The sequence below is a fragment of the Rhinoderma darwinii genome (assembly GCF_050947455.1).
Source record: "Rhinoderma darwinii isolate aRhiDar2 chromosome 3 unlocalized genomic scaffold, aRhiDar2.hap1 SUPER_3_unloc_12, whole genome shotgun sequence".
Classification (NCBI taxonomy): domain Eukaryota; kingdom Metazoa; phylum Chordata; class Amphibia; order Anura; family Rhinodermatidae; genus Rhinoderma; species Rhinoderma darwinii.
The window spans coordinates 16,344-41,896 of record NW_027461737.1 but is presented as its reverse complement, the minus strand read 5'-3'; the positions used below and the strand labels follow the sequence as shown (position 1 = coordinate 41,896).

Sequence of the window (25,553 nt, the reverse complement as noted above, 5' to 3'; positions counted from 1 at the left end):
GGCATGCAATATTGGCGTGATAGGATGTTCCACAGTCATGTAATCTGCCTGTTTTGATGTTAAGGAGCCACTATCTAAGCCTATCTTTATCAGATTTTTTATTTCTTTTTGAAATCCAATGATTGGATTTTGTTTTAATATTTTATAGGTGCTTTGGTCTGACAGTAGATCCTCTATTTGCATTTTGTAGTCTTCCCTCTTCATGATGGCAATGCTGCCTCCCTTGTCTGATTTTTTGATAATTAGGTCCTTGTTGTCTTCAAGCGATTTTTTGGCTTTTCTTAGTTTGTTTGGAAAATTGTTGATTCTTTTTTCTTTCTTGGTTGATTCAGACAGTTGTTGTAAGTCTTTTTCTATCAGAATCTGGAACCGATCCATTGTTTCCGTCCTTGATGTGACCGGGTAAAATTTAGGGTTAATGGTTTTGAAATTACTTGATGTTTGGATATCCTTTGTTGGAAGTTCTGTATCTAAAGTTTCCAAAACTAGCAAGGTCTTAGATTCTTGGAAGGACAATGCGTTTTCAGACCGGTTTTTGATATTCAAAGGTTCCAGATGAAAATCTGTAGTTTGATCGGTCGTTGTTAGAGTTGTACATATTTGTGCTTCGACAGGGTCTGTCTCATGATTATAAAAATGTCTTCTTATGGTTAAATTTCTAACGAATTTGTTGACATCAAGTAATGTACTGAACAGGTCGAAATTTTTTGTTGGTGCAAAATTAAGGCCAAGGGATAAGACTTCAGTTTGTTCCTCTGTGAGACTGGTTGTGGAGAGGTTAGTGATGTTTAGGTTAGATTGTAGTTCCTCCGGGTGCGGGGGCGAACACTCTGTTCTTGATTTACCGGATTTGTGTTTGCGACCGCCCCTCCTGCCTCGTTTTTTGACGTATATTTTCTGTCAAATCTGGGGTTGTATTTAGATCTATCTTTGAGATTGTCGACATTTGGATCATCACATTCACCTTCTCCTGAATCAGGTTCAGTGGAACTGAAGCTCACTCTGTGTTGGTATTGGCCGTGTCTTCCTGAATTTTTCCTTTGTTTTAAAATCGGTCTGAATTTGTTGAAGTTTTTTCCCCTGTTGTTCCAATTGTAAATTTCCTGATTGGCATAGTCCCGTAGATCTCTTTGGAACTTGGTTCTTTTAATTTCTGCCATTGATTTGTCGATTTTGTCGATACTATTGGAAGTCCGTGTTTCTAGTGTGACATAGTTGGGTGAGCTGGCAAATGCTTCTAGCTTTTTTTTGGTTGTAGAGATTTCGTCTTTAAGTTCAATTAGTTTCAGTTCCTCTTGTGAGATAATTAATTTCATCAGTTTCAACGAGCACTCAGAAAGGGTCTGATTCCACTCAGTACTGAAAGTTTCTGAATATTTAAATGTAGGTGTTTTTTTCATACGTAACCCTCTTGGGATCATGTCTTTGGCACAATAATTTTTTAAGGTTGTGAGGTCCCACCAGACTTTTGTTTCATGGATCATAGATTTTTCTAGTGTATGAAAGAGATCTTCCATTTCATAACAATTTTCCTTTAAATTATCCGTAGTGCCAAAAACCCTTGCTGCCAGATCGGCTCGAGTATATTGAGTTTCGTTTGTCATCTCTTATTTTATACTTGAGGAATCCAGAAAAATTGTCAGAAGAAACCAGTGTACATGAATAAAATATGAAAGTAAGCCTTTGACAAATAGCATTAAATATTATCCTTATTTCAATATGTCATGGGTATAATAATTCTTAGTTCACCTCTGTGCTGGTAAAGTGAAGCTTCACTGTTCATCAATAATATGGAACACTGATTGTAGATGTAGAGGTTTGGACACCCATCAATATCCAAATAAGATTGAGACACGTGAGGAAAATTTTTTCAACCGATAGTGAAGTACAAGAAAAAAGTGTAGAAAAAAATCCTCCAGCTCACCTTGTCACAAGTAAGTCAGCACACGGATCCCCGTGTCGGCACACGTCAGAAATACTTCAAAAGCAGGGGGGGGTTGGATCCAGCGCTGCAGGTACGATGTCTGTTAAAACGGGAATCTGTTCCCAAGTTATATTTTGGCTTGATTAAAATCGTAGCAAGTGAGCTACGTATAGTGGTTGAAGTGACAAGTGGGTATTGTCCAAATCCAGAGGGAAAAAGAAGTATAGGCGGTAGCCTACGCGTTTCTGACCTTCTCCAGGTCCTTAGTCATGGCTTATGGTAAGTCTGACTATGCAGTCTTCACTTTATATAACCAGTCTGTCTTGTATGTAATTAGTTGATTGCGGTTCAAGGCCGAAAGAACAGGGGGGAGCCCCGTGGAACGCAATCTTCCATTCTAACATCCAGAGAAAGTGTCCAAATTCCATTGGATACGATATGGATAAGGTGTTATTTTCTATGCGTAAAGATACTATGTCAGAAAAAACGATCTGTGTACTTGGTAATATCTGATATTTCTTATTTTCTTATTTTTTAAATTTCAACAGAAATAGAAAGAAGCTCGACAATTTTCATTAGATCGCTGTTCCTCTTCGGTAACTATGTTTGGTATACATAATATTTAATATTCAGTTACAATGTATGTTTATAATAGAAATGTCCTATTCTAGTGACCTTAGATACACCAATATGTTTAAAAAGCTGGCTTGAAAAGTGAAGAAACGCCTATTGTTGTTTTTAATGAAAAACAATGGATTATGTGTAGATGTGAAAAAGACGTACATTTAAAATAACAAAAAATACACTGGTATTAGACTTCTTGAAATACGTTGGTTTTTAGTTATCTATTGTCGGGTGTTCTTTAAGGTTGGTTTACTTTTTTACCTTTTTTCCCATTTCTTAGTTTTTATTTCTCACCTTTGCGTTTTTTGTATGGGTTTTTGTGTGTGAATTGACGGGTATATCTCGAAATTACTGCTGAAGCCAAAATTCTGGAAACATTTGAACATTTCCTGTAAGAATAGGGAACTTCTTATTGATTATGTATATATTCGGATGTTAAATACAAATATCCTGGTGTATTTATACACGATTGACAGTTTTGTTTTTGGAGAAATATAAATATTTTTTAATTTTTTCAATTTTTATTTTCTCCTTTCCCCCAAATGAGCGGATAGATGTTTTATTAGATGTTGTAAGGGTAATTCTTGAAGTGGTTCCCAGTCTATATTATTTCTTTAGGCACTTATAATTCATAACGATTTATGAATTAATGTAATATATTATTTGAGTATAACATAAAAAGATTTTTTATTATTGTTTGTTTTATTTGTTTTTTATTTTTCGTTGTTTATTTATTTGATACCATGGTATTTTTTATGTATAGTTTGGAAATGTTATGGAAGTATTCTTGTTTAATTACTTGCCATTGATTTGAATCAAAAAATTTTTTTTAGTTTTGTCACTATATTCTTAGAGTATATTTGAAAATATTTAGTTAGTATACAAGTTCATTATATTTTTAGAGTTGGATTGCCAATTGTAAGTGAAATCGAGGATGTCACCATTTTGTGGTTAATAGTGGAACATAAGATCCTTTCTCAAATTTAAGCCTTTTGGGACCCTTGTTTGGAGGCTAAAGATCCAGAAGGCTTCTCTCGTTTGTGTTATATGTCTAATATCACCACCTCTTTTTGGATTATAAATTTTTTCAATCGCATAACAAGAAAAACCATCAAATGTTCTGTTGTGTTGAGTTATGAAGTGCTTTGCTACATTTGATGTGTTGAGGATGTTTGGATTGCGGATGTAGCCAAGATGTTCAAGGATTCTTATTTTAAATTTCCTGTTTGTACACCCAATATATTTCAGGTTACATAAAGTACATTCAATTACGTATATGACCGAGTCGGTGTTACAGTTCATATAATTTTTAATGGGATGTGTATCAGTATTGGTTGAATTTGTGAATGTCTTTTTTGGTATCACATATGAGCATACTTTACACGGATTATTTCCACATCTAAAGAATCCTTTTTGTTCTAACCAAGAACTTTTTGTCTTGATGGGATTGAAGAATGATGGAGAGAGTGTTGTGGCCAAAGAGGGAGCCTTGCGGAGGAACTACAATCTAACCTAAACATCACTAACCTCTCCACAACCAGTCTCACAGAGGAACAAACTGAAGTCTTATCCCTTGGCCTTAATTTTGCACCAACAAAAAATTTCGACCTGTTCAGTACATTACTTGATGTCAACAAATTCGTTAGAAATTTAACCATAAGAAGACATTTTTATAATCATGAGACAGACCCTGTCGAAGCACAAATATGTACAACTCTAACAACGACCGATCAAACTACAGATTTTCATCTGGAACCTTTGAATATCAAAAACCGGTCTGAAAACGCATTGTCCTTCCAAGAATCTAAGACCTTGCTAGTTTTGGAAACTTTAGATACAGAACTTCCAACAAAGGATATCCAAACATCAAGTAATTTCAAAACCATTAACCCTAAATTTTACCCGGTCACATCAAGGACGGAAACAATGGATCGGTTCCAGATTCTGATAGAAAAAGACTTACAACAACTGTCTGAATCAACCAAGAAAGAAAAAAGAATCAACAATTTTCCAAACAAACTAAGAAAAGCCAAAAAATCGCTTGAAGACAACAAGGACCTAATTATCAAAAAATCAGACAAGGGAGGCAGCATTGCCATCATGAAGAGGGAAGACTACAAAATGCAAATAGAGGATCTACTGTCAGACCAAAGCACCTATAAAATATTAAAACAAAATCCAATCATTGGATTTCAAAAAGAAATAAAAAATCTGATAAAGATAGGCTTAGATAGTGGCTCCTTAACATCAAAACAGGCAGATTACATGACTGTGGAACATCCTATCACGCCAATATTGCATGCCCTGCCAAAAACACATAAAAATATTATCCCTCCCCCTATGCGACCAATAGTATCGGGAATAGGGTCGTTTTCCGAAAAAACATCGGAGTGGCTGGACTCCCTCCTGCAACCTATTGCACAAAATACATCAGGTTTTTTGAAGGACACCAAAGATGTCCTATGTGCATTCAGGTACAAAACATGGTCAAAAAATTACACATGGTTAACTTGTGATGTTACATCTCTTTATCCAAGTATACCTCATAATATAGCTCATGTTGCCATTAAACACCACCTGAACAAACATAGCAACTACAGTGATTCATTACAATTATACATTCTGGAAATCCTCACTTTTTTACTAACGCATAACTATTTCTATTTTGATACCAAATATTACCTCCAATTAAGGGGGGTCTCAATGGGGGCAAAATTTTCCCCGTCCTTGGCGAACTTGGTTATGGCGTGGTGGGAGGAAAAAACCATTTTCTCTACAGAAAATTCGTTTGGAGATAATATCAACTGGTATGGTAGATACATCGATGACCTCCTGTTCATCTGGGAGGGAGATGTATCTACCATACAGAAATTTATGGATTTCCTCAATTCCAACGAGTACAACCTTCGGTTCACACATACATTTTCAAAAACTAATATTATTTTCCTAGACCTGGAACTAAGAGGAGAAGATGGAATACAAATACATACAAAAACTTACAGAAAACCAACAGCAGGAAATACCATCCTACATGCAGGTAGTAACCATTCCAAACAGACCATTGTTTCGATCCCAGTGGGCGAATTATATAGAGCAAAACGAAACTGTAGCTCAGACGCACAATTCAAAACTGAAACACAAGTTATACATAATAGACTATCTAACAGGGGGTATCCAGGTTGGGCTTTAGACAGAGCTGACAAAATAATAGCTGAGAAAAACAGAGACATCCTTTTGTCCCAAAACAAACATGTAAAACCAACATCCAATACACCCACACTAGTCTTACAACAAACTAACCAATTTAACAGTATAAAAAGGATTGTGAACAAACACCTACCTATGCTCAGAGAAGACCCAGCTCTAGAAGACATCCTCAGGAACGGATGTAGAATAGTCCCACGCAAGGCTCCCTCTTTGGCCACAACACTCTCTCCATCATTCTTCAATCCCATCAAGACAAAAAGTTCTTGGTTAGAACAAAAAGGATTCTTTAGATGTGGAAATAATCCGTGTAAAGTATGCTCATATGTGATACCAAAAAAGACATTCACAAATTCAACCAATACTGATACACATCCCATTAAAAATTATATGAACTGTAACACCGACTCGGTCATATACGTAATTGAATGTACTTTATGTAACCTGAAATATATTGGGTGTACAAACAGGAAATTTAAAACAAGAATCCTTGAACATCTTGGCTACATCCGCAATCCAAACATCCTCAACACATCAAATGTAGCAAAGCACTTCATAACTCAACACAACAGAACATTTGATGGTTTTTCTTGTTATGCGATTGAAAAAATTTATAATCCAAAAAGAGGTGGTGATATTAGACATATAACACAAACGAGAGAAGCCTTCTGGATCTTTAGCCTCCAAACAAGGGTCCCAAAAGGCTTAAATTTGAGAAAGGATCTTATGTTCCACTATTAACCACAAAATGGTGACATCCTCGATTTCACTTACAATTGGCAATCCAACTCTAAAAATATAATGAACTTGTATACTAACTAAATATTTTCAAATATACTCTAAGAATATAGTGACAAAACTAAAAAAAATTTTTTGATTCAAATCAATGGCAAGTAATTAAACAAGAATACTTCCATAACATTTCCAAACTATACATAAAAAATACCATGGTATCAAATAAATAAACAACGAAAAATAAAAAACAAATAAAACAAACAATAATAAAAAATCTTTTTATGTTATACTCAAATAATATATTACATTAATTCATAAATCGTTATGAATTATAAGTGCCTAAAGAAATAATATAGACTGGGAACCACTTCAAGAATTACCCTTACAACATCTAATAAAACATCTATCCGCTCATTTGGGGGAAAGGAGAAAATAAAAATTGAAAAAATTAAAAAATATTTATATTTCTCCAAAAACAAAACTGTCAATCGTGTATAAATACACCAGGATATTTGTATTTAACATCCGAATATATACATAATCAATAAGAAGTTCCCTATTCTTACAGGAAATGTTCAAATGTTTCCAGAATTTTGGCTTCAGCAGTAATTTCGAGATATACCCGTCAATTCACACACAAAAACCCATACAAAAAACGCAAAGGTGAGAAATAAAAACTAAGAAATGGGAAAAAAGGTAAAAAAGTAAACCAACCTTAAAGAACACCCGACAATAGATAACTAAAAACCAACGTATTTCAAGAAGTCTAATACCAGTGTATTTTTTGTTATTTTAAATGTACGTCTTTTTCACATCTACACATAATCCATTGTTTTTCATTAAAAACAACAATAGGCGTTTCTTCACTTTTCAAGCCAGCTTTTTAAACATATTGGTGTATCTAAGGTCACTAGAATAGGACATTTCTATTATAAACATACATTGTAACTGAATATTAAATATTATGTATACCAAACATAGTTACCGAAGAGGAACAGCGATCTAATGAAAATTGTCGAGCTTCTTTCTATTTCTGTTGAAATTTAAAAAATAAGAAAATAAGAAATATCAGATATTACCAAGTACACAGATCGTTTTTTCTGACATAGTATCTTTACGCATAGAAAATAACACCTTATCCATATCGTATCCAATGGAATTTGGACACTTTCTCTGGATGTTAGAATGGAAGATTGCGTTCCACGGGGCTCCCCCCTGTTCTTTCGGCCTTGAACCGCAATCAACTAATTACATACAAGACAGACTGGTTATATAAAGTGAAGACTGCATAGTCAGACTTACCATAAGCCATGACTAAGGACCTGGAGAAGGTCAGAAACGCGTAGGCTACCGCCTATACTTCTTTTTCCCTCTGGATTTGGACAATACCCACTTGTCACTTCAACCACTATACGTAGCTCACTTGCTACGATTTTAATCAAGCCAAAATATAACTTGGGAACAGATTCCCGTTTTAACAGACATCGTACCTGCAGCGCTGGATCCAACCCCCCCCTGCTTTTGAAGTTTTATAACCAAACCTGATCCATAAAAAGTGTTTTACAAATTTTTAGAAGTGTCAGTAATATGTATTCTAAATTTATTTTCCCTTATTTAAAATCAAATCTTTTCTTGTTTATAAAAATGTCATTAAATGGCATGCAAGAACTAGATGAGTGTATATATAGGTCTACTAGAACACATCTACAAAAAAAAACATTTGTAGTAATAGTTCCATGCAAACATTTTCTAGAAGGTTTATCATTTACACAAGTTTTTAGAGTTCTGCTCCTCTAATCGGCTTAACAAATTTCAACCTGTTTTGGCAGTATTAGCCCTGCCTGCAATCTTGGGCTTTGGAAGACAATAATGGTCATTTACAAAAACACCCGACGAGGATGGGATTTGAACCCATGCATGCAGAGCACAATGGATTAGCAGTCCATCGCCTTAACCACTCGGCCACCTCGTCAACTTATTTTCATTTTTTTCTTTGGTTAGTTTCCAGCTGTTTTATAACCAAACCTGATCCATAAAAAGTGTTTTACAAATTTTTAGAAGTGTCAGTAATATGTATTCTAAATTTATTTTCCCTTATTTAAAATCAAATCTTTTCTTGTTTATAAAAATGTCATTAAATGGCATGCAAGAACTAGATGAGTGTATATATAGGTCTACTAGAACACATCTACAAAAAAAAACATTTGTAGTAATAGTTCCATGCAAACATTTTCTAGAAGGTTTATCATTTACACAAGTTTTTAGAGTTCTGCTCCTCTAATCGGCTTAACAAATTTCAATCTGTTTTGGCAGTATTAGCCCTGCCTGCAATCTTGGGCTTTGGAAGACAATAATGGTCATTTACAAAAACACCCGACGAGGATGGGATTTGAACCCATGCATGCAGAGCACAATGGATTAGCAGTCCATCGCCTTAACCACTCGGCCACCTCGTCAACTTATTTTCATTTTTTTTTCTTTGGTTAGTTTCCAGCTGTTTTATAACCAAACCTGATCCATAAAAAGTGTTTTACAAATTTTTAGAAGTGTAAGTAATATGTATTCTAAATTTATTTTCCCTTATTTAAAATCAAATCTTTTCTTGTTTATAAAAATGTCATTAAATGGCATGCAAGAACTAGATGAGTGTATATATAGGTCTACTAGAACACATCTACAAAAAAAAACATTTGTAGTAATAGTTCCATGCAAACATTTTCTAGAAGGTTTATCATTTACACAAGTTTTTAGAGTTCTGCTCCTCTAATCGGCTTAACAAATTTCAACCTGTTTTGGCAGTATTAGCCCTGCCTGCAATCTTGGGCTTTGGAAGACAATAAGGGTCTAGCGGCGGCGCATGTGTGGCCTGAGTGCATTGTGTAAATGGCATATATGTGGAATGGGTCTGTATGGCGTGTCCGATGCGGAGAGTGGTCTTTGTTTTGGTAACTATGCTATGCCCCCACATCCCTGTGCTCGTTATTCACTATTAATCTGACACCACTGAGACCATTCAACAACTCTAATACAGATTAGTGTGCCCCCCTATGATAGGAAAATGAATAAATATGGCAATGACATATTGTCTTCTCTTTATGTGGTAATAACTTTGGAATTCTTTTATTTATCCAAGCATTCTGAGATTGTTTTCTTGTGACACATTGTACTTTATGTAAGAGGTAAAATGTGGTCGATACAATCCGAATCGTAGAGAAAATTGTAGAGAAAATTAGCATTTTTCTAAATGTATCTGCTTGTAAGACAGATAATAATCCTGGTACTGCAATTTCGTCCTATTTAAAGAGGCTCTGTCACTTGTACTTCCCTATCTCCTAGCTAATTTGATAGGCGCTGTCACACTGATAATACTAGTGAAAATTGTGTCCCAAAACGTTTATTATTTCAAAAGTTATGAGCTTTTTTCTAAATATGTAAATGAGGATTTATAAGACAACTGGGAGGTAACAGCAGCGATTCTCCTGAGGTGGGGCTTCCTCCCAGCCTCTGACTCTGTCCTATCAGCAGGATGCTGTTTCACAGCATTAGGAGACAGTCTAGAGGGAAGGGGGATCCATTCAAACAGCCATATCTCGGGCTGTGGACGACCTAGAACCGCGGTTCTGGTGGCATATGAAAGGGGAGATTCCAATCTTTCATATGACAGTAGAATCACAGTTCTAGCTGTGACAGAGCCTGAGATATAGCCAGTTGAATACAGAATTGGGAATGAAAGCTGTATACTATAAGATCACACTGTGTTGCTGGACAGGGAAGGGGCAGAAGCTGATTGGACAGCGTCATACAGAAAACATTACACCGCCCAAAGTGAAAAGAAAGAGTCTTGTTTTATAATTCTGGTTATTGATGTGTCTAAAGGTGACAATTCTCCCCGTCGGGGAATCGAACCCCGGTCTCCCGCGTGACAGGCGGGGATACTCTCCACTATACTAACGAGGACCTGCTGATACCAGGGCTGTGTGAGTTGCGTGGAGCAGGCCTAGCGGCGGCGCATGTGTGGCCTGAGTGCATTGTGTAAATGGCATATATGTGGAATGGGTCTGTATGGCGTGTCCGATGCGGAGAGTGGTCTTTGTTTTGGTAACTATGCTATGCCCCCACATCCCTGTGCTCGTTATTCACTATTAATCTGACACCACTGAGACCATTCAACAACTCTAATACAGATTAGTGTGCCCCCCTATGATAGGAAAATGAATAAATATGGCAATGACATATTGTCTTCTCTTTATGTGGTAATAACTTTGGAATTCTTTTATTTATCCAAGCATTCTGAGATTGTTTTCTTGTGACACATTGTACTTTATATAAGAGGTAAAATGTGGTCGATACAATCCGAATCGTAGAGAAAATTGTAGAGAAAATTAGCATTTTTCTAAATGTATCTGCTTGTAAGACAGATAATAATCCTGGTACTGCAATTTCGTCCTATTTAAAGAGGCTCTGTCACTTGTACTTCCCTATCTCCTAGCTAATTTGATAGGCGCTGTCACACTGATAATACTAGTGAAAATTGTGTCCCAAAACGTTTATTATTTCAAAAGTTATGAGCTTTTTTCTAAATATGTAAATGAGGATTTATAAGACAACTGGGAGGTAACAGCAGCGATTCTCCTGAGGTGGGGCTTCCTCCCAGCCTCTGACTCTGTCCTATCAGCAGGATGCTGTTTCACAGCATTAGGAGACAGTCTAGAGGGAAGGGGGATCCATTCAAACAGCCATATCTCGGGTTCTGGTGGCATATGAAAGGGGAGATTCCAATCTTTCATATGACAGTAGAATCACAGTTCTAGCTGTGACAGAGCCTGAGATATAGCCAGTTGAATACAGAATTGGGAATGAAAGCTGTATACTATAAGATCACACTGTGTTGCTGGACAGGGATGGGGCAGAAGCTGATTGGACAGCGTCATACAGAAAACATTACACCGCCCAAAGTGAAAAGAAAGAGTCTTGTTTTATAATTCTGGTTATTGATGTGTCTAAAGGTGACAATTCTCCCCGTCGGGGAATCGAACCCCGGTCTCCCGCGTGACAGGCGGGGATACTCTCCACTATACTAACGAGGACCTGCTGATACCAGGGCTGTGTGAGTTGCGTGGAGCAGGCCTAGCGGCGGCACATGTGTGGCCTGAGTGCATTGTGTAAATGGCATATATGTGGAATGGGTCTGTATGGCGTGTCCGATGCGGAGAGTGGTCTTTGTTTTGGTAACTATGCTATGCCCCCACATCCCTGTGCTCGTTATTCACTATTAATCTGACACCACTGAGACCATTCAACAACTCTAATACAGATTAGTGTGCCCCCCTATGATTGGAAAATGAATAAATATGGCAATGACATATTGTCTTCTCTTTATGTGGTAATAACTTTGGAATTCTTTTATTTATCCAAGCATTCTGAGATTGTTTTCTTGTGACACATTGTACTTTATGTAAGTGGTAAAATGTGGTCGATACAATCCGAATCGTAGAGAAAATTGTAGAGAAAATTAGCATTTTTCTAAATGTATCTGCTTGTAAGACAGATAATAATCCTGGTACTGCAATTTCGTCCTATTTAAAGAGGCTCTGTCACTTGTACTTCCCTATCTCCTAGCTAATTTGATAGGCGCTGTCACACTGATAATACTAGTGAAAATTGTGTCCCAAAACGTTTATTATTTCAAAAGTTATGAGCTTTTTTCTAAATATGTAAATGAGGATTTATAAGACAACTGGGAGGTAACAGCAGCGATTCTCCTGAGGTGGGGCTTCCTCCCAGCCTCTGACTCTGTCCTATCAGCAGGATGCTGTTTCACAGCATTAGGAGACAGTCTAGAGGGAAGGGGGATCCATTCAAACAGCCATATCTCGGGCTGTGGACGACCTAGAACCGCGGTTCTGGTGGCATATGAAAGGGGAGATTCCAATCTTTCATATGACAGTAGAATCACAGTTCTAGCTGTGACAGAGCCTGAGATATAGCCAGTTGAATACAGAATTGGGAATGAAAGCTGTATACTATAAGATCACACTGTGTTGCTGGACAGGGATGGGGCAGAAGCTGATTGGACAGCGTCATACAGAAAACATTACACCGCCCAAAGTGAAAAGAAAGAGTCTTGTTTTATAATTCTGGTTATTGATGTGTCTAAAGGTGACAATTCTCCCCGTCGGGGAATCGAACCCCGGTCTCCCGCGTGACAGGCGGGGATACTCTCCACTATACTAACGAGGACCTGCTGATACCAGGGCTGTGTGAGTTGCGTGGAGCAGGCCTAGCGGCGGCACATGTGTGGCCTGAGTGCATTGTGTAAATGGCATATATGTGGAATGGGTCTGTATGGCGTGTCCGATGCGGAGAGTGGTCTTTGTTTTGGTAACTATGCTATGCCCCCACATCCCTGTGCTCGTTATTCACTATTAATCTGACACCACTGAGACCATTCAACAACTCTAATACAGATTAGTGTGCCCCCCTATGATTGGAAAATGAATAAATATGGCAATGACATATTGTCTTCTCTTTATGTGGTAATAACTTTGGAATTCTTTTATTTATCCAAGCATTCTGAGATTGTTTTCTTGTGACACATTGTACTTTATGTAAGTGGTAAAATGTGGTCGATACAATCCGAATCGTAGAGAAAATTGTAGAGAAAATTAGCATTTTTCTAAATGTATCTGCTTGTAAGACAGATAATAATCCTGGTACTGCAATTTCGTCCTATTTAAAGAGGCTCTGTCACTTGCACTTCCCTATCTCCTAGCTAATTTGATAGGCGCTGTCACACTGATAATACTAGTGAAAATTGTGTCCCAAAACGTTTATTATTTCAAAAGTTATGAGCTTTTTTCTAAATATGTAAATGAGGATTTATAAGACAACTGGGAGGTAACAGCAGCGATTCTCCTGAGGTGGGGCTTCCTCCCAGCCTCTGACTCTGTCCTATCAGCAGGATGCTGTTTCACAGCATTAGGAGACAGTCTAGAGGGAAGGGGGATCCATTCAAACAGCCATATCTCGGGCTGTGGACGACCTAGAACCGCGGTTCTGGTGGCATATGAAAGGGGAGATTCCAATCTTTCATATGACAGTAGAATCACAGTTCTAGCTGTGACAGAGCCTGAGATATAGCCAGTTGAATACAGAATTGGGAATGAAAGCTGTATACTATAAGATCACACTGTGTTGCTGGACAGGGAAGGGGCAGAAGCTGATTGGACAGCGTCATACAGAAAACATTACACCGCCCAAAGTGAAAAGAAAGAGTCTTGTTTTATAATTCTGGTTATTGATGTGTCTAAAGGTGACAATTCTCCCCGTCGGGGAATCGAACCCCGGTCTCCCGCGTGACAGGCGGGGATACTCTCCACTATACTAACGAGGACCTGCTGATACCAGGGCTGTGTGAGTTGCGTGGAGCAGGCCTAGCGGCGGCGCATGTGTGGCCTGAGTGCATTGTGTAAATGGCATATATGTGGAATGGGTCTGTATGGCGTGTCCGATGCGGAGAGTGGTCTTTGTTTTGGTAACTATGCTATGCCCCCACATCCCTGTGCTCGTTATTCACTATTAATCTGACACCACTGAGACCATTCAACAACTCTAATACAGATTAGTGTGCCCCCCTATGATAGGAAAATGAATAAATATGGCAATGACATATTGTCTTCTCTTTATGTGGTAATAACTTTGGAATTCTTTTATTTATCCAAGCATTCTGAGATTGTTTTCTTGTGACACATTGTACTTTATGTAAGAGGTAAAATGTGGTCGATACAATCCGAATCGTAGAGAAAATTGTAGAGAAAATTAGCATTTTTCTAAATGTATCTGCTTGTAAGACAGATAATAATCCTGGTACTGCAATTTCGTCCTATTTAAAGAGGCTCTGTCACTTGTACTTCCCTATCTCCTAGCTAATTTGATAGGCGCTGTCACACTGATAATACTAGTGAAAATTGTGTCCCAAAACGTTTATTATTTCAAAAGTTATGAGCTTTTTTCTAAATATGTAAATGAGGATTTATAAGACAACTGGGAGGTAACAGCAGCGATTCTCCTGAGGTGGGGCTTCCTCCCAGCCTCTGACTCTGTCCTATCAGCAGGATGCTGTTTCACAGCATTAGGAGACAGTCTAGAGGGAAGGGGGATCCATTCAAACAGCCATATCTCGGGCTGTGGACGACCTAGAACCGCGGTTCTGGTGGCATATGAAAGGGGAGATTCCAATCTTTCATATGACAGTAGAATCACAGTTCTAGCTGTGACAGAGCCTGAGATATAGCCAGTTGAATACAGAATTGGGAATGAAAGCTGTATACTATAAGATCACACTGTGTTGCTGGACAGGGAAGGGGCAGAAGCTGATTGGACAGCGTCATACAGAAAACATTACACCGCCCAAAGTGAAAAGAAAGAGTCTTGTTTTATAATTCTGGTTATTGATGTGTCTAAAGGTGACAATTCTCCCCATCGGGGAATCGAACCCCGGTCTCCCGCGTGACAGGCGGGGATACTCTCCACTATACTAACGAGGACCTGCTGATACCAGGGCTGTGTGAGTTGCGTGGAGCAGGCCTAGCGGCGGCGCATGTGTGGCCTGAGTGCATTGTGTAAATGGCATATATGTGGAATGGGTCTGTATGGCGTGTCCGATGCGGAGAGTGGTCTTTGTTTTGGTAACTATGCTATGCCCCCACATCCCTGTGCTCGTTATTCACTATTAATCTGACACCACTGAGACCATTCAACAACTCTAATACAGATTAGTGTGCCCCCCTATGATAGGAAAATGAATAAATATGGCAATGACATATTGTCTTCTCTTTATGTGGTAATAACTTTGGAATTCTTTTATTTATCCAAGCATTCTGAGATTGTTTTCTTGTGACACATTGTACTTTATGTAAGAGGTAAAATGTGGTCGATACAATCCGAATCGTAGAGAAAATTGTAGAGAAAATTAGCATTTTTCTAAATGTATCTGCTTGTAAGACAGATAATAATCCTGGTACTGCAATTTCGTCCTATTTAAAGAGGCTCTGTCACTTGTACTTCCCTATCTCCTAGCTAATTTGATAGGCGCTGTCACACTGATAATACTAGTGAAAATTGTGTCCCAAAACGTTTATTATTTCAAAAGTTATGAGCTTTTTTCTAAATATGTAAATGAGGATTTATAAGACAACTGGGAGGTAACAGCAGCGATTCTCCTGAGGTGGGGCTTCCTCCCAGCCTCTGACTCTGTCCTATCAGCAGGATGCTGTTTCACAGCATTAGGAGACAGTCTAGAGGGAAGGGGGATCCATTCAAACAGCCATATCTCGGGCTGTGGACGACCTAGAACCGCGGTTCTGGTGGCATATGAAAGGGGAGATTCCAATCTTTCATATGACAGTAGAATCACAGTTCTAGCTGTGACAGAGCCTGAGATATAGCCAGTTGAATACAGAATTGGGAATGAAAGCTGTATACTATAAGATCACACTGTGTTGCTGGACAGGGAAGGGGCAGAAGCTGATTGGACAGCGTCATACAGAAAACATTACACCGCCCAAAGTGAAAAGAAAGAGTCTTGTTTTATAATTCTGGTTATTGATGTGTCTAAAGGTGACAATTCTCCCCATCGGGGAATCGAACCCCGGTCTCCCGCGTGACAGGCGGGGATACTCTCCACTATACTAACGAGGACCTGCTGATACCAGGGCTGTGTGAGTTGCGTGGAGCAGGCCTAGCGGCGGCGCATGTGTGGCCTGAGTGCATTGTGTAAATGGCATATATGTGGAATGGGTCTGTATGGCGTGTCCGATGCGGAGAGTGGTCTTTGTTTTGGTAACTATGCTATGCCCCCACATCCCTGTGCTCGTTATTCACTATTAATCTGACACCACTGAGACCATTCAACAACTCTAATACAGATTAGTGTGCCCCCCTATGATTGGAAAATGAATAAATATGGCAATGACATATTGTCTTCTCTTTATGTGGTAATAACTTTGGAATTCTTTTATTTATCCAAGCATTCTGAGATTGTTTTCTTGTGACACATTGTACTTTATGTAAGTGGTAAAATGTGGTCGATACAATCCGAATCGTAGAGAAAATTGTAGAGAAAATTAGCATTTTTCTAAATGTATCTGCTTGTAAGACAGATAATAATCCTGGTACTGCAATTTCGTCCTATTTAAAGAGGCTCTGTCACTTGCACTTCCCTATCTCCTAGCTAATTTGATAGGCGCTGTCACACTGATAATACTAGTGAAAATTGTGTCCCAAAACGTTTATTATTTCAAAAGTTATGAGCTTTTTTCTAAATATGTAAATGAGGATTTATAAGACAACTGGGAGGTAACAGCAGCGATTCTCCTGAGGTGGGGCTTCCTCCCAGCCTCTGACTCTGTCCTATCAGCAGGATGCTGTTTCACAGCATTAGGAGACAGTCTAGAGGGAAGGGGGATCCATTCAAACAGCCATATCTCGGGCTGTGGACGACCTAGAACCGCGGTTCTGTTGGCATATGAAAGGGGAGATTCCAATCTTTCATATGACAGTAGAATCACAGTTCTAGCTGTGACAGAGCCTGAGATATAGCCAGTTGAATACAGAATTGGGAATGAAAGCTGTATACTATAAGATCACACTGTGTTGCTGGACAGGGAAGGGGCAGAAGCTGATTGGACAGCGTCATACAGAAAACATTACACCGCCCAAAGTGAAAAGAAAGAGTCTTGTTTTATAATTCTGGTTATTGATGTGTCTAAAGGTGACAATTCTCCCCGTCGGGGAATCGAACCCCGGTCTCCCGCGTGACAGGCGGGGATACTCTCCACTATACTAACGAGGACCTGCTGATACCAGGGCTGTGTGAGTTGCGTGGAGCAGGCCTAGCGGCGGCGCATGTGTGGCCTGAGTGCATTGTGTAAATGGCATATATGTGGAATGGGTCTGTATGGCGTGTCCGATGCGGAGAGTGGTCTTTGTTTTGGTAACTATGCTATGCCCCCACATCCCTGTGCTCGTTATTCACTATTAATCTGACACCACTGAGACCATTCAACAACTCTAATACAGATTAGTGTGCCCCCCTATGATTGGAAAATGAATAAATATGGCAATGACATATTGTCTTCTCTTTATGTGGTAATAACTTTGGAATTCTTTTATTTATCCAAGCATTCTGAGATTGTTTTCTTGTGACACATTGTACTTTATGTAAGTGGTAAAATGTGGTCGATACAATCCGAATCGTAGAGAAAATTGTAGAGAAAATTAGCATTTTTCTAAATGTATCTGCTTGTAAGACAGATAATAATCCTGGTACTGCAATTTCGTCCTATTTAAAGAGGCTCTGTCACTTGCACTTCCCTATCTCCTAGCTAATTTGATAGGCGCTGTCACACTGATAATACTAGTGAAAATTGTGTCCCAAAACGTTTATTATTTCAAAAGTTATGAGCTTTTTTCTAAATATGTAAATGAGGATTTATAAGACAACTGGGAGGTAACAGCAGCGATTCTCCTGAGGTGGGGCTTCCTCCCAGCCTCTGACTCTGTCCTATCAGCAGGATGCTGTTTCACAGCATTAGGAGACAGTCTAGAGGGAAGGGGGATCCATTCAAACAGCCATATCTCGGGCTGTGGACGACCTAGAACCGCGGTTCTGGTGGCATATGAAAGGGGAGATTCCAATCTTTCATATGACAGTAGAATCACAGTTCTAGCTGTGACAGAGCCTGAGATATAGCCAGTTGAATACAGAATTGGGAATGAAAGCTGTATACTATAAGATCACACTGTGTTGCTGGACAGGGAAGGGGCAGAAGCTGATTGGACAGCGTCATACAGAAAACATTACACCGCCCAAAGTGAAAAGAAAGAGTCTTGTTTTATAATTCTGGTTATTGATGTGTCTAAAGGTGACAATTCTCCCCGTCGGGGAATCGAACCCCGGTCTCCCGCGTGACAGGCGGGGATACTCTCCACTATACTAACGAGGACCTGCTGATACCAGAGCTGTGTGAGTTGCGTGGAGCAGGCCTAGCGGCGGCGCATGTGTGGCCTGAGTGCATTGTGTAAATGGCATATATGTGGAATGGGTCTGTATGGCGTGTCCGATGCGGAGAGTGGTCTTTGTTTTGGTAACTATGCTATGCCCCCACATCCCTGTGCTCGTTATTCACTATTAATCTGACACCACTGAGACCATTCAACAACTCTAATACAGATTAGTGTGCCCCCCTATGATTGGAAAATGAATAAATATGGCAATGACATATTGTCTTCTCTTTATGTGGTAATAACTTTGGAATTCTTTTATTTATCCAAGCATTCTGAGATTGTTTTCTTGTGACACATTGTACTTTATGTAAGTGGTAAAATGTGGTCGATACAATCCGAATCGTAGAGAAAATTGTAGAGAAAATTAGCATTTTTCTAAATGTATCTGCTTGTAAGACAGATAATAATCCTGGTACTGCAATTTCGTCCTATTTAAAGAGGCTCTGTCACTTGCACTTCCCTATCTCCTAGCTAATTTGATAGGCGCTGTCACACTGATAATACTAGTGAAAATTGTGTCCCAAAACGTTTATTATTTCAAAAGTTATGAGCTTTTTTCTAAATATGTAAATGAGGATTTATAAGACAACTGGGAGGTAACAGCAGCGATTCTCCTGAGGTGGGGCTTCCTCCCAGCCTCTGACTCTGTCCTATCAGCAGGATGCTGTTTCACAGCATTAGGAGACAGTCTAGAGGGAAGGGGGATCCATTCAAACAGCCATATCTCGGGCTGTGGACGACCTAGAACCGCGGTTCTGGTGGCATATGAAAGGGGAGATTCCAATCTTTCATATGACAGTAGAATCACAGTTCTAGCTGTGACAGAGCCTGAGATATAGCCAGTTGAATACAGAATTGGGAATGAAAGCTGTATACTATACTATAAGATCACACTGTGTTGCTGGACAGGGAAGGGGCAGAAGCTGATTGGACAGCGTCATACAGAAAACATTACACCGCCCAAAGTGAAAAGAAAGAGTCTTGTTTTATAATTCTGGTTATTGATGTGTCTAAAGGTGACAATTCTCCCCGTCGGGGAATCGAACCCCGGTCTCCCGCGTGACAGGCGGGGATACTCTCCACTATACTAACGAGGACCTGCTGATACCAGGGCTGTGTGAGTTGCGTGGAGCAGGCCTAGCGGCGGCGCATGTGTGGCCTGAGTGCATTGTGTAAATGGCATATATGTGGAATGGGTCTGTATGGCGTGTCCGATGCGGAGAGTGGTCTTTGTTTTGGTAACTATGCTATGCCCCCACATCCCTGTGCTCGTTATTCACTATTAATCTGACACCACTGAGACCATTCAACAACTCTAATACAGATTAGTGTGCCCCCCTATGATTGGAAAATGAATAAATATGGCAATGACATATTGTCTTCTCTTTATGTGGTAATAACTTTGGAATTCTTTTATTTATCCAAGCATTCTGAGATTGTTTTCTTGTGACACATTGTACTTTATGTAAGTGGTAAAATGTGGTCGATACAATCCGAATCGTAGAGAAAATTGTAGAGAAAATTAGCATTTTTCTAAATGTATCTGCTTGTAAGACAGATAATAATCCTGGTACTGCAATTTCGTCCTATTTAAAGAGGCTCTGTCACTTGCACTTCCCTATCTCCTAGCTAATTTGATAGGCGCTGTCACACTGATAATACTAGTGAAAATTGTGTCCCAAAACGTTTATTATTTCAAAAGTTATGAGCTTTTTTCTAAATATGTAAATGAGGATTTATAAGACAACTGGGAGGTAACAGCAGCGATTCTCCTGAGGTGGGGCTTCCTCCCAGCCTCTGACTCTGTCCTATCAGCAGGATGCTGTTCCACAGCATTAGGAGACAGTCTATAGGGAAGGGGGATCCATTCAAACAGCCATATCTCGGGCTGTGGACGACCTAGAACCGCGGTTCTGGTGGCATATGAAAGGGGAGATTCCAATCTTTCATATGACAGTAGAATCACAGTTCTAGCTGTGACAGAGCCTGAGATATAGCCAGTTGAATACAGAATTGGGAATGAAAGCTGTAAACTATAAGATCACACTGTGTTGCTGGACAGGGAAGGGTGCAGAAGCTGATTGGACAGCGTCATACAGAAAACATTACACCGCCCAAAGTGAAAAGAAAGAGTCTTGTTTTATAATTCTGGTTATTGATGTGTCTAAAAGTGACAATTCTCCCCGTCGGGGAATCGAACCCCGGTCTCCCGCGTGACAGGCGGGGATACTCTCCACTATACTAACGAGGACCTGCTGATACCACAGCTGTGTGAGTTGCGTGGAGCAGGCCTAGCGGCGGCGCATGTGTGGCCTGAGTGCATTGTGTAAATGGCATATATGTGGAATGGGTCTGTATGGCGTGTCCGATGCGGAGAGTGGTCTTTGTTTTGGTAACTATGCTATGCCCCCACATCCCTGTGCTCGTTATTCACTATTAATCTGACACCACTGAGACCATTCAACAACTCTAATACAGATTAGTGTGCCCCCCTATGATAGGAAAATGAATAAATATGGCAATGACATATTGTCTTCTCTTTATGTGGTAATAACTTTGGAATTCTTTTATTTATCCAAGCATTCTGAGATTGTTTTCTTGTGACACATTGTACTTTATGTAAGAGGTAAAATGTGGTCGATACAATCCGAATCGTAGAGAAAATTGTAGAGAAAATTAGCATTTTTCTAAATGTATCTGCTTGTAAGACAGATAATAATCCTGGTACTGCAATTTCGTCCTATTTAAAGAGGCTCTGTCACTTGTACTTCCCTATCTCCTAGCTAATTTGATAGGCGCTGTCACACTGATAATACTAGTGAAAATTGTGTCCCAAAACGTTTATTATTTCAAAAGTTATGAGCTTTTTTCTAAATATGTAAATGAGGATTTATAAGACAACTGGGAGGTAACAGCAGCGATTCTCCTGAGGTGGGGCTTCCTCCCAGCCTCTGACTCTGTCCTATCAGCAGGATGCTGTTTCACAGCATTAGGAGACAGTCTAGAGGGAAGGGGGATCCATTCAAACAGCCATATCTCGGGCTGTGGACGACCTAGAACCGCGGTTCTGGTGCATATGAAAGGGGAGATTCTAATCTTTCATATGACAGTAGAATCACAGTTCTAGCTGTGACAGAGCCTGAGATATAGCCAGTTGAATACAGAATTGGGAATGAAAGCTGTATACTATAAGATCACACTGTGTTGCTGGACAGGGAAGGGTGCAGAAGCTGATTGGACAGCGTCATACAGAAAACATTACACCGCCCAAAGTGAAAAGAAAGAGTCTTGTTTTATAATTCTGGTTATTGATGTGTCTAAAAGTGACAATTCTCCCCGTCGGGGAATCGAACCCCGGTCTCCCGCGTGACAGGCGGGGATACTCTCCACTATACTAACGAGGACCTGCTGATACCACGGCTGTGTGAGTTGCGTGGAGCAGGCCTAGCGGCGGCGCATGTGTGGCCTGAGTGCATTGTGTAAATGGCATATATGTGGAATGGGTCTGTATGGCGTGTCCGATGCGGAGAGTGGTCTTTGTTTTGGTAACTATGCTATGCCCCCACATCCCTGTGCTCGTTATTCACTATTAATCTGACACCACTGAGACCATTCAACAACTCTAATACAGATTAGTGTGCCCCCCTATGATAGGAAAATGAATAAATATGGCAATGACATATTGTCTTCTCTTTATGTGGTAATAACTTTGGAATTCTTTTATTTATCCAAGCATTCTGAGATTGTTTTCTTGTGACACATTGTACTTTATGTAAGAGGTAAAATGTGGTCGATACAATCCGAATCGTAGAGAAAATTGTAGAGAAAATTAGCATTTTTCTAAATGTATCTGCTTGTAAGACAGATAATAATCCTGGTACTGCAATTTCGTCCTATTTAAAGAGGCTCTGTCACTTGTACTTCCCTATCTCCTAGCTAATTTGATAGGCGCTGTCACACTGATAATACTAGTGAAAATTGTGTCCCAAAACGTTTATTATTTCAAAAGTTATGAGCTTTTTTCTAAATATGTAAATGAGGATTTATAAGACAACTGGGAGGTAACAGCAGCGATTCTCCTGAGGTGGGGCTTCCTCCCAGCCTCTGACTCTGTCCTATCAGCAGGATGCTGTTTCACAGCATTAGGAGACAGTCTAGAGGGAAGGGGGATCCATTCAAACAGCCATATCTCGGGCTGTGGACGACCTAGAACCGCGGTTCTGGTGGCATATGAAAGGGGAGATTCCAATCTTTCATATGACAGTAGAATCACAGTTCTAGCTGTGACAGAGCCTGAGATATAGCCAGTTGAATACAGAATTGGGAATGAAAGCTGTATACTATAAGATCACACTGTGTTGCTGGACAGGGAAGGGGCAGAAGCTGATTGGACAGCGTCATACAGAAAACATTACACCGCCCAAAGTGAAAAGAAAGAGTCTTGTTTTATAATTCTGGTTATTGATGTGTCTAAAAGTGACAATTCTCCCCGTCGGGGAATCGAACCCCAGTCTCCCGCGTGACAGGCGGGGATACTCTCCACTATACTAACGAGGACCTGCTGATACCAGGGCTGTGTGAGTTGCGTGGAGCAGGCCTAGCGGCGGCGCATGTGTGGCCTGAGTGCATTGTGTAAATGGCATATATGTGGAATGGGTCTGTATGGCGTGTCCGATGCGGAGAGTGGTCTTTGTTTTGGTAACTATGCTATGCCCCCACATCCCTGTGCTCGTTATTCACTATTAATCTGACACCACTGAGACCATTCAACAACTCTAATACAGATTAGTGTGCCCCCCTATGATAGGAAAATGAATAAATATGGCAATGACATATTGTCTTCTCTTTATGTGGTAATAACTTTGGAATTCTTTTATTTATCCAAGCATTCTGAGATTGTTTTCTTGTGACACATTGTACTTTATGTAAGAGGTAAAATGTAGTCGATACAATCCGAATCGTAGAGAAAATTGTAGAGAAAATTAGCATTTTTCTAAATGTATCTGCTTGTAAGACAGATAATAATCCTGGTACTGCAATTTCGTCCTATTTAAAGAGGCTCTGTCACTTGTACTACCCTATCTCCTAGCTAATTTGATAGGCGCTGTCACACTGATAATACTAGTGAAAATTGTGTCCCAAAACGTTTATTATTTCAAAAGTTATGAGCTTTTTTCTAAATATGTAAATGAGGATTTATAAGACAACTGGGAGGTAACAGCAGCGATTCTCCTGAGGTGGGGCTTCCTCCCAGCCTCTGACTCTGTCCTATCAGCAGGATGCTGTTTCACAGCATTAGGAGACAGTCTAGAGGGAAGGGGGATCCATTCAAACAGCCATATCTCGGGCTGTGGACGACCTAGAACCGCGGTTCTGGTGGCATATGAAAGGGGAGATTCCAATCTTTCATATAACAGTAGAATCATAGTACTAGCTGTGACAGAGCCTGAGATATAGCCAGTTGAATACAGAATTGGGAATGAAAGCTGTATACTATAAGATCACACTGTGTTGCTGGACAGGGAAGGGGCAGAAGCTGATTGGACAGCGTCATACAGAAAACATTACACTGCCCAAAGTGAAAAGAAAGAGTCTTGTTTTATTATTCTGGTTATTGATGTGTCTAAAAGTGACAATTCTCCCCGTCGGGGAATCGAACCCCGGTCTCCCACGTGACAGGCGGGGATACTCTCCACTATACTAACGAGGACCTGCTGATACCCCGGCTGTGTGAGTTGCGTGGAGCAGGCCTAGCGGCGGCGCATGTGTGGCCTGAGTGCATTGTGTAAATGGCATATATGTGGAATGGGTCTGTATGGCGTGTCCGATGCCGAGAGTGGTCTTTGTTTTGGTAACTATGCTATGCCCCCACATCCCTGTGCTCGTTATTCACTATTAATCTGACACCACTGAGACCATTCAACAACTCTAATACAGATTAGTGTGCCCCCCTATGATAGGAAAATGAATAAATATGGCAATGACATATTGTCTTCTCTTTATGTGGTAATAACTTTGGAATTCTTTTATTTATCCAAGCATTCTGAGATTGTTTTCTTGTGACACATTGTACTTTATGTAAGTGGTAAAATGTGGTCGATACAATCCGAATCGTAGAGAAAATTGTAGAGAAAATTAGCATTTTTCTAAATGTATCTGCTTGTAAGACAGATAATAATCCTGGTACTGCAATTTCGTCCTATTTAAAGAGGCTCTGTCACTTGTACTTCCCTATCTCCTAGCTAATTTGATAGGCGCTGTCACACTGATAATACTAGTGAAAATTGTGTCCCAAAACGTTTATTATTTCAAAAGTTATGAGCTTTTTTCTAAATATGTAAATGAGGATTTATAAGACAACTGGGAGGTAACAGCAGCGATTCTCCTGAGGTGGGGCTTCCTCCCAGCCTCTGACTCTGTCCTATCAGCAGGATGCTGTTTCACAGCATTAGGAGACAGTCTAGAGGGAAGGGGGATCCATTCAAACAGCCATATCTCGGGCTGTGGACGACCTAGAACCGCGGTTCTGGTGGCATATGAAAGGGGAGATTCCAATCTTTCATATGACAGTAGAATCACAGTTCTAGCTGTGACAGAGCCTGAGATATAGCCAGTTGAATACAGAATTGGGAATGAAAGCTGTATACTATAAGATCACACTGTGTTGCTGGACAGGGAAGGGTGCAGAAGCTGATTGGACAGCGTCATACAGAAAACATTACACCGCCCAAAGTGAAAAGAAAGAGTCTTGTTTTATTATTCTGGTTATTGATGTGTCTAAAAGTGACAATTCTCCCCGTCGGGGAATCGAACCCCGGTCTCCCGCGTGACAGGCGGGGATACTCTCCACTATACTAACGAGGACCTGCTGATACCCCGGCTGTGTGAGTTGCGTGGAGCAGGCCTAGCGGCGGCGCATGTGTGGCCTGAGTGCATTGTGTAAATGGCATATATGTGGAATGGGTCTGTATGGCGTGTCCGATGCCGAGAGTGGTCTTTG

General features: G+C 40.0%; 16 non-coding genes across 16 annotated transcripts; all 16 read right to left on the bottom strand.

The window, feature by feature from the left end:
• Positions 1-8,377: 8,377 nt before the first annotated feature.
• On the bottom strand, positions 8,378-8,459 carry TRNAS-GCU (transfer RNA serine (anticodon GCU)). The gene has a single exon. It is a non-coding gene; the product is annotated as a tRNA-Ser (tRNA).
• Positions 8,460-8,861: 402 nt separating this feature from the next.
• TRNAS-GCU (transfer RNA serine (anticodon GCU)) lies at positions 8,862-8,943 on the bottom strand. Its single transcript has one exon. It is a non-coding gene; the product is annotated as a tRNA-Ser (tRNA).
• A 1,429-nt stretch (positions 8,944-10,372) lies between these two features.
• TRNAD-GUC (transfer RNA aspartic acid (anticodon GUC)) lies at positions 10,373-10,444 on the bottom strand. The gene has a single exon. It is a non-coding gene; the product is annotated as a tRNA-Asp (tRNA).
• A 1,058-nt stretch (positions 10,445-11,502) lies between these two features.
• On the bottom strand, positions 11,503-11,574 carry TRNAD-GUC (transfer RNA aspartic acid (anticodon GUC)). The gene has a single exon. It is a non-coding gene; the product is annotated as a tRNA-Asp (tRNA).
• A 1,081-nt stretch (positions 11,575-12,655) lies between these two features.
• Positions 12,656-12,727, bottom strand: TRNAD-GUC (transfer RNA aspartic acid (anticodon GUC)). The gene has a single exon. It is a non-coding gene; the product is annotated as a tRNA-Asp (tRNA).
• Positions 12,728-13,808: 1,081 nt separating this feature from the next.
• On the bottom strand, positions 13,809-13,880 carry TRNAD-GUC (transfer RNA aspartic acid (anticodon GUC)). Its single transcript has one exon. It is a non-coding gene; the product is annotated as a tRNA-Asp (tRNA).
• Positions 13,881-14,961: 1,081 nt separating this feature from the next.
• TRNAD-GUC (transfer RNA aspartic acid (anticodon GUC)) lies at positions 14,962-15,033 on the bottom strand. Its single transcript has one exon. It is a non-coding gene; the product is annotated as a tRNA-Asp (tRNA).
• A 1,081-nt stretch (positions 15,034-16,114) lies between these two features.
• On the bottom strand, positions 16,115-16,186 carry TRNAD-GUC (transfer RNA aspartic acid (anticodon GUC)). Its single transcript has one exon. It is a non-coding gene; the product is annotated as a tRNA-Asp (tRNA).
• A 1,081-nt stretch (positions 16,187-17,267) lies between these two features.
• Positions 17,268-17,339, bottom strand: TRNAD-GUC (transfer RNA aspartic acid (anticodon GUC)). Its single transcript has one exon. It is a non-coding gene; the product is annotated as a tRNA-Asp (tRNA).
• A 1,081-nt stretch (positions 17,340-18,420) lies between these two features.
• On the bottom strand, positions 18,421-18,492 carry TRNAD-GUC (transfer RNA aspartic acid (anticodon GUC)). The gene has a single exon. It is a non-coding gene; the product is annotated as a tRNA-Asp (tRNA).
• Positions 18,493-19,578: 1,086 nt separating this feature from the next.
• On the bottom strand, positions 19,579-19,650 carry TRNAD-GUC (transfer RNA aspartic acid (anticodon GUC)). Its single transcript has one exon. It is a non-coding gene; the product is annotated as a tRNA-Asp (tRNA).
• A 1,082-nt stretch (positions 19,651-20,732) lies between these two features.
• On the bottom strand, positions 20,733-20,804 carry TRNAD-GUC (transfer RNA aspartic acid (anticodon GUC)). The gene has a single exon. It is a non-coding gene; the product is annotated as a tRNA-Asp (tRNA).
• A 1,081-nt stretch (positions 20,805-21,885) lies between these two features.
• Positions 21,886-21,957, bottom strand: TRNAD-GUC (transfer RNA aspartic acid (anticodon GUC)). Its single transcript has one exon. It is a non-coding gene; the product is annotated as a tRNA-Asp (tRNA).
• A 1,081-nt stretch (positions 21,958-23,038) lies between these two features.
• On the bottom strand, positions 23,039-23,110 carry TRNAD-GUC (transfer RNA aspartic acid (anticodon GUC)). The gene has a single exon. It is a non-coding gene; the product is annotated as a tRNA-Asp (tRNA).
• A 1,081-nt stretch (positions 23,111-24,191) lies between these two features.
• Positions 24,192-24,263, bottom strand: TRNAD-GUC (transfer RNA aspartic acid (anticodon GUC)). The gene has a single exon. It is a non-coding gene; the product is annotated as a tRNA-Asp (tRNA).
• Positions 24,264-25,345: 1,082 nt separating this feature from the next.
• Positions 25,346-25,417, bottom strand: TRNAD-GUC (transfer RNA aspartic acid (anticodon GUC)). The gene has a single exon. It is a non-coding gene; the product is annotated as a tRNA-Asp (tRNA).
• Positions 25,418-25,553: the final 136 nt, after the last annotated feature.